Raw genomic sequence first — 8,694 nt, forward strand, 5'->3', positions numbered from 1 at the left:
GCTACAGATATCAAAGGAAAACTTTTCTGCTGCTGCCTGCCTGCACTTTACCTTGCTTACCATTAAACCATTGGCATGTCCTGATGTCTCAGATTAGAACTTCGAAACTACACTTACCAAAGTTTCACCAGTGCTTCCGTAACTTAACTGTGGGAGTGAGCAGCCTAGCTATTACTCAGCTCTTACGGCAATGCAGGGTACTCTGATGCTGTGGTGTTTATTAACATTGGTTGAATTGTTGGTTTAATGACAAACGCCCAAAGTCGTTGCCAGGTGACAGCAGAGCCTGGTTTTGGAAGATGCTTCCGATCGGTGTAAATGGTATTATACTAATCCAAAAAAGAGAGACGTTAAAGATTTGAAAAATTATAGGCCCATTAGCTTATTCCCAGTATTATATAAAATAGTTACAAAATTATCTCCAATAGAATGAGGGCAACACTGGACTTAGTCAACCAAGGGAGCAGGCTCGCTTCAGGAAAGGTTACTCCACAATGGATCACATCCATGTCATTAACCAGGTTATCGAGAAATCTGCAGAGTACAATAAGCCTTTCTATATGGCTTTCATAGATTACGAAAAGGCATTTGATTCAGTAGAGATACCAGCAGTCATAGAGGCATTACGTAATCAAGGGGTACAGAACGCTTACGTATATACCCTGGAAAATATCTACAGAGGTTCTACAGCTACTTTAATTCTACACAAAAAAAGCAGGAAGATACCTATAAGGAAAGGGGTCAGGCAAGGAGACACAATCTCTCCAATGCTATTCACTGTGTGCTTAGAAGAAGTATTCAAGCTATTAAACTGGGAATGCTTAGGAGTAAAGATCGACAGTGAATACCTCAACAACCTTCGGTTTGCCGTTGACATTGTTCTATTCAGCAACAGTGCAGACGAGTTACAACCAATGATTTAGGACCGTAACAGGGACAGTATTAGAGTGGGGCTGAAGATTAATATGAAGACAAAGATAATGATAAATAACCGGGCAAAGGAACAAGAGTTCAGGATCGCCAGTCGGCCTCTGGAGTCTGTGAAGGAGTATGTTTACCTAGGTCAATTAATCACAGGGAACCCTGATCATGATAAGGAAATTCACAGAAAAATAAAAACGGGCTGGATCGCATTCGGCAGACATTGCCAGCTCCTTACTGGAAGCTTACCGTTATCATTGAAAAGGAAGGTGTACAATCGGTGCATTTTACCAGTGCTGACATATGGGGCAGAGACTTGGATACTGACAAAGAAGCTTGAGAACAAGTTAAGGACCACGCAATGAGCGATGGAACAAAGATTGCTAGGCATAACGTTAAGAGACAGAATGAGACTGGTTTGGATCGGAGATCAAACGGGTATAGACAATATACTAATTGACATCAAGAGGAAGAAATGGAGCTGGCCAGGTCATGTAATGCGCCGGTTAGATAACCGTTGCTCCTTTAGTGTTACAGAATGGGTACCAAAAGAAGGAAAATGCAAATGAGGACGACAAAAGACTAGGTGGAGCGATGAAATTAGGAAATTCGTGGGCGCTAGTTGGAATCGATTGATGCAGGACAGGGTTAATTGGAGAGTGCAGGGAGAGGCCTTCGTCCTGCAGTGGACATAAAACTAACTGATGATGATGAAAAGATGTATACTGTTTGGTCTATTATTCTGTGATGTCAAAACGTTTTGCATGAAACTATACGAAGCAGCATGATGCAGAATAATGTGACATAAGTGAACAATGCAGCTGCAATTTTTTTATTGTCCATTTGATTTATTCTATATGCTGTCATAGCTGGGGTAAATCGAGCTGGATATATGCTGAGAAACAATTTTTAGGATAATTACATGTACTTCACATGTCAGATGAAGGTTTATGCTATTATGTAATATTTCATTAAATGAAAAAGGTGTCTGATAATGTAATCGTACCATTTACACCAGAGTAAGAAGCTAAGGAAGGTAAAAGCCATCAAAGGAATTATATGATTGCAGCACTTAGAAAGCATGTAAGTATGTAAACATTCACTCCTGCCCAGCTGCTTCAAATTGTCAGGAGAAAAAAGAAAAAGAAAGAAAAATAAATATCGGTGATCTATGTCCACTTTAGACGACAACAGACTCTGCACTTCTTTTCCAACTATATGACTGATTTTTAAATTATGACCATGGAAGCAATAACGGCACGAAATTAAACACACTCAAAGCTACCCCGATAAGCATGCCGGCTTCCAAAATGACCGTGCAAAATTGAACTAGAAGTAAAATCCTGAGCAAAGGTATACAAAAAAATTCAAGGTGTGAAGAATTCACGTATGAAATGGGCGTGAGTTTGTTTCGCACTCAAGGTGAATTCAGATAATTACAGTTTTTAGGTAGCGTGGTACCTGTACTGAACTGCAGAAGGGCATGCAAGTCGCGTGCACTTACTTGAACGTAGGTGCGTCTAGCGCACATTTAAGTATTCGCAACCGCGTGATATACGTATGTATGTAATTTACTGAAGCAAAAAAAATTGCGATTTACGTCAGTCTCTCGTGCAAAATCGGCGGTACTTTGTCTCAGCAAAATGCACCAAAAGCGTCTCCGACCCTTCTGTTGCGTCCGCAGGGGCCTCAACAAGAGCAAAATTAGTCTCTTCTTTTGCAGATATATCACATGCGATCTGAACATGACACAAAATCCAAGTTTACTCAGTTCTCGTACGGATAGGGTCGCGGAGCGCTGATATGTGAGAAATTCTGACCGAATAGATCGAGACGATACGTGGCGTATGTGGTCGATACTGACGAACTGTCGGACCTGTAGGCGGGGGCACTGGAAGGAAAGAGGGTTAGCTAGCAAAATCATTGTGTAATTAAACGCCGCATCTGGTTCGCAGTCTTTTACTCTGTGTACCTTCACTTCGACCGCCAACAGGCAAAAATGACGAGAAGACCACTAGTCTTTATTAGCGAAGACTCAAATGAAACTTCACAGCGCGGGTGCGTCACCATTGCCAAAAAAAAAAAAAAAAGGCTAAATTCTTTAGGTGCGAAGACAAAGATACGCTCTGAATTGCGGCTATAAATGCTATCTTAACCGTAATCACGTTAGTGTTTTAGGTCGCTCGTGCAAATAACAGCGAAGAGCTCAAATCTACCACTCACCTCGAAGCAGAAACTACTGTGGCGTCCCGTGGCGTCTCTGTAGGCCTTTAATACCTTTAATGAGCACCTGTTGGAAACCAGATTAAACCGGATCCAACCAGACGAACCAGCGCTGGCTTACAACTTGCACTTTTGTAACAAAAGACAGAGTTTGAAGTAAGCGAAATTTGAAAATATTACGTATCCTTGTCATCTTTGGTTCTTGCTGCTCAAATAAGTTGAACAATAAACGAAACTACCGCGTAAACTTTACAGGCTTCGTCACAGGCTCCACACTAGAGATCGACTTGGATTCCGAAAACTACTTCTGTATCCGGCCAGCAGGAATGGCTTTTTAGGCAGTGTCGCCTAGGTAAGATAGGTAAGATCTACAGTTTTCGGGGCATTCCTGTCGTTGTTAAGCCTGAATAAATGTAAAAAAGGGGCAACATCTTACATCGTAATTAAGATTTTCTGGCACAACGCGTAATAATATTCAACGTGCATCGGTTGAGACGCGATAGCGACATCACTTTCGGCCTTCTAGTCAAAAGTGCCAGATTCAAGCGCTGATTATTATCACTAATATTTGCGCAGTAAATGTTTGAAGGGCACCATAGCGCCCATAATACTTACCGTGTTTTGTGAGAGGTGTGTATGTCACCAATATTTTAATGAGCTGAAGTGGTTTGTTTGCATGATCACTGCACCGTGATAACTAGTACGTAGCGCAGATTTCGCGAAAAGATCGCAATTTCACGCGTCACGTTAAGTCTTGTGTCTGTATAGCAAATCTCTACTGTACAGGCATAGTACAGGTTTCCTTCGTTTTCCCTCCATCAACTTCTATCAAGCAAGGTTTTACGCTTAGCGCTCATGTTTTAGCTCTTGGTTTTGAAGGTAAAACAGCGCAGTAAACGAAGACAAACAGAAAAAATGAAAACGCACCACTAAGCGCTGACTAACAAGTAAAGGGTTTGTTGTAATGGGAGCAAATAAACAGGAATAGCAACGAAACACATGAACGTAAGATCGCATAGCCTCGAGAACACGGCACATATGACAAACCTAGCTAAGCCTTCCATCCTTCGCACAAACTAGAAAATAGGTATGACAATAAAGTTGTCACACACACATATACCTTGTTAGCAAATAGAAAATTTTGTGCGTGGCATATTTAGTCGCTTTCTTTTTCTTCCTCTGTTAAGCATCTTTCCTGTTTCGTTTTGCGATCCGGCGTGTTCTCGCGATAATGCACTCACTTACGTACGTTCACGCGTTTGTCGGTTATTTAAATTTATTTTGGTCTTATAACAATAAATACTTCAATTGTTAGTCGCGCTTTGCGGCATGTTTTTGTTCTTTCTGTCTGCCTCCATTATCTGCGCTGTTCTGCCGTCGAAGGCCACGGTGAAGTAGTTGAACCAACTAGCCCAAGCGTCGCACACTTGTGCATTTTAGCACTGCTTAGTTTCCACTCAGAATTCGTAACCAGACCGCATATATACCTTGTCCGGATTGTTCAGTAAAATTCTTCTTTTTTTTTTTGTTGTTGTTCATGTGAAATCTATGTGTTTTGTCTAGGTGAAATCGCTTCTGCGGAATCCCGCAAGGTGGAGAAAGGTTCATGAAAGGAAAAATTGTCAGGGGGTTCCTCTGAATCTCAACGAGTCTGCCCACGAGGCTGCGCGTGGCTTTACCGACCGCGCTGCCCTCGGATCGGGCGACTCTCTCCCCGGACATAGAGACGCTCCTATCACGCACAATGAACTTACTAAATTCTTTTGCTTAGAGAGAAGGGTTTTCCGCCGCTTCACTCCAAGCTAAGCAGGCCGCAGGCGGTCACGCTCAGACTCTTGCAAACGAACTCCTACCCAAATCCGGCGTCCCTTAACAGCATATATCCCGAGATTTATCCGAATTATTCTTGCGTTGTCTGTGGTGAGGTTGCTACTTTGCCTCATATGCTCTGGGAGTGCGGGTCGCTGGGCCCAAAGTTCACCAAGGAAGAGTGGGAGGCGCTCCTGCTAAATCCCGTATTTGAGAACCAAATTCTGGCCGTCCAGCGCACTCGCGATCGGGCCGGCAGACTAGATCTGTCAGTCCCGTCGTGGGATTAGCCGGGTGCGCGTTTTATCGCGTTTTGCTGAACCCAATAAAAATTTATTCACTCACTCATCCGCCCAAATGTAGCATGAAGGTTCAATGGGTTTCCATGGTAGCCTCGTGCTAATTTCTGACGAATTACAATGTTCCATTTCATGACACTTCCTCCGCCTCGCGGGATTCCGCAGAAGTGATTTCCCATATTCAGTGTCCCTGGGCTTCGAGTTGTCGATTAATTCTCCCTCGCACTGCGATCTGCTAGCCTCCTGGTTAGCTGAGATGGCAGAGAGACCGACCGGCCCCGTAAGAGCGTTGGTACCGGGTTCGAATCGCGGAACAGGATGAATTTTTCTTAACCTGCGACGCTTTCTTTCTGAGAAACCCGTTGGGTGGTACATTGCAGTTTCGGGCTACATTGGGGTGGATGACAATTTTCCATTTCATGATCTCACATCTCGATCGAAGTATGATGCTGCAACAGAAAAGGGCCTCTGAACATGAGTCAGTATAATCATTCACGCCGTATACTAAGCACACTAATTTCACAGACGTAAGGTAGAAGGTTCGTGAATGACGAAGGGTATGCGAGTGGACGAACGTTAATATAAACGGGAGTCGGTGCCTGTGATATTAATTGGCCGTAAGTATCAACGCGAGGCGACTGTAGGTGAACGTGCGCTATGTATGTGAGTGGTAGTTGACGCGAGAGGCAATTGGTGCCGGCACGTGTCGCAGAAGCGACGTCTCTGAAGGCGAGTGAATGCATCAGTGAGCATCGGTAGGAACGTGGGTGACTTTCGACGAGTGCGAATAAGCATGAATACGATTGAGTGCATGTTCTACATAAATACTGGTGAGGGGACCTGCGCTTCCGGGAGTGAGCGGCGCGAACCGTCTGATCTCGGAGGCCACGTTCAAAGACTCGGGACGACTGATTTCACCGTCTGTAGGAAGCGAGCAAGCGGATGCCAAACGTCACTGAACTACGCGGGCCAAAAGTTATGTAGTACTGCTGCAAAATCTGAGCAAAAATAAATCTGTAGTCACGCGAAATCTTCCATTAGGGTTGTCAGAATTTAAAAAAACGCAAATTATACTGTGCAGAAAGCCTCACAAAGCTATTTTAATGGTACCGTCGTCATGAGAATATCTACAACATGGCAGAGGAAATAAACTATACGAGGAGAGAGCGTAACAGTACGCAGCCAGCATTCGCAAGCCAACTCGCCGTGAAACCATCGCCTTCGTTTTTTTTTTTCACCAGAAAGTCGGCCGAACACGTGACTTTGCACTCGGCCCAGTAAGATAGGTTGTAACCGACGTGCTTCGCCGACCACCCCGGATGTGCGCAGTTTCTCCCGAAATGCTTGGGAACAGTCTAGAGATCAGTGCCTGTGAAACATATAATATACGGGTCGTTCATTGTACATTTATCGATCTTGTTAATCTAAATAATGGGGTTTTACGTGCCAAAACCACGACCTTATTATGAGGCATGCCGTAATGGGGGACTCCGGAAATTTGGACCACCTGAGGTTCTCTAACGTGCACCTAACGTGCCCGGGTGTTTTCGCATTTCGCCCCAATCGAAATGCGGCCGCCGTGGCTGGGATTCGATTCCGCGACCTCGTGCTTAGCAGCCCGACACCATAGCCACTAAGCAACCACGGCAGGTGTCATCTTCGTTGTGGCATGCGAGGGCGGCCGCTGCATGTTGCTGTTGCACACGTTGTTTAGACAGAGCGTGCGCCGAGCGCGGCTATAGACCTCAGACTCTGCCCAGGCGGCGCTGCGGATGGATGGATGGATGTTATGAGCGTCCCTTTTGGAACGGGGCGGTGGCTTGCGCCACCAAGCTCTTGCTACTATGCTGCCTAATATCCTACCTAGGTTAACCAATGAAAAAAAAAACACTATGAACTACCACGTCCAAATTTTCTGATACCCTATTGCGAACTGTGCTTTTGTACGTCTCCGTCTTTTGTCGTTTCCCTACTTTTCTTCCACCAATCCTCCAATCGCCTCTTACTGATGTCTATTGCGGACCTGTTTGCTTTACCACTGCTCCCGCTGAACCCAAGGGCTTCAAGGAGGCCAGTGGTGCCTAAATCGAGCGCTGGATAGACGTCTTCACATTCTAATAAAATATGCTCCGTCGTTTCCCTAGCTTTACCGCAGCAAGCCCATGCTTCTTCTTCCTTCTTATATCTCGCTTTATAGGTGCGTGTTCTAAGGCATCCCGATCTCGCTTCGAAAAGTAATGAGCTTCCCTTTGAGTTATCATAAATGGTTTCTTTCCTAACTTCGTTTTTTCCCCGGAAAAAGCCGTCACCAGCGCCTCCATCGGAGCCTTGGCGCAAACTGAGTAGTGCAAGGAGAGCTCTCCGCAAGCGAAGGTGCATAGGCCACAATGGACCCTTCTCTTTCGTTTGTGTTGAGGCACGGTTTCTAAAAATCAAGGACCTGGAAAGCTTCTTCCGCCCATCCACGCTTCGGAAAGGAAGCTCAGCAGAGCGAAGTATGTGTACAATATAAAATAAAATCTCAACTGTTATTTCGGCGTGCTGCAACTCGCAAGTACAGAGAGCATCAGGTTTGTCTGTATGCATATCAGCATAAAAATCTAAGCATTTCAAATTGGTTCATATTGAATATGTCCTGAACACAAGACTTAAGTATCTCCTACATTTTTATGTATTTTATCGTAATGTTTAGTCTCGCAATTATTTACAGAGAGTATCCTTTCATAACCTTTTCCAGGGCAGCAAACAGCGTGAGATCATAACGAAAGAAGCTTCCTACAGTGTCTACGCGCTGCATCTTTCTTTCTCGCAGGAGCTACAGCATCGCTCGTACCTTAATTTGAACTTTTCGCAGACGCTTCGAGCAACAAGCGCGCAAAAATAAATGTAAATACACACGGCATTTTTTTTTCTTTACGCACATGCGTTACTTCGCAATTATTCGTCCAGTGCTCCTACAGCAACTTCATTGCTCACATTTGAAAAACGCAGTCGAGCAGGCTCAGCACATTGCGAAGCGTGCTTGTATCGGCGCAGGACATACAAAATACCGAAAGTAGAAATGAGCTCGCGATACAACGATGCTCTAGAACAGGATTTTGAATTCATAAACGAACCAAAATGTTTGGTTAGGCTGACCTGCCAAATCTCTCCGTTCCACTTGTTGAGTCAAGCGGAGGCGGACGTCTGTTAAAAGGTGGAGATCGATGGCACATAAGCAGGATGGTTCGCAACGTTGTGTTTTTTTTCAGTTACCAACGAAGTGGCGGCTGCAAATTCCTGAGTTTTCGCTTGGTTACCACGGTCCTCCGTCAGGGCTACGCAACACAATTACAAAAGAACAAAATTGTCGCACTCTCTCATGCGAGCCGCTGTGTTGTGGGGAATGCATGTAATCCAATTACCCAACAGGTTGAACGGCCCGTATGCAGCGCTTTCGCCT

General features: G+C 44.7%; 1 protein-coding gene across 1 annotated transcript in view; it reads right to left on the minus strand.

Moving 5' to 3' along the window:
• LOC142564329 (uncharacterized) overlaps positions 1 to 3,156 on the minus strand; it is a 70,216-nt gene extending 67,060 nt beyond the window's left edge. Inside the window, exons 1-2 of the mRNA XM_075675297.1 lie at positions 3,145 to 3,156; positions 2,742 to 2,812 (exon numbers count right to left, since the gene is read on the minus strand). The gene's annotated coding sequence lies outside the window, so the exon portion shown is untranslated. The remainder of the gene's footprint in view (positions 1 to 2,741; positions 2,813 to 3,144) is intronic.
• Between the last annotated feature and the right edge of the window lie 5,538 nt (positions 3,157 to 8,694).

The sequence above is a fragment of the Dermacentor variabilis genome, chromosome 11 (genome assembly GCF_050947875.1).
Source record: "Dermacentor variabilis isolate Ectoservices chromosome 11, ASM5094787v1, whole genome shotgun sequence".
NCBI classification, from domain to species: domain Eukaryota; kingdom Metazoa; phylum Arthropoda; class Arachnida; order Ixodida; family Ixodidae; genus Dermacentor; species Dermacentor variabilis.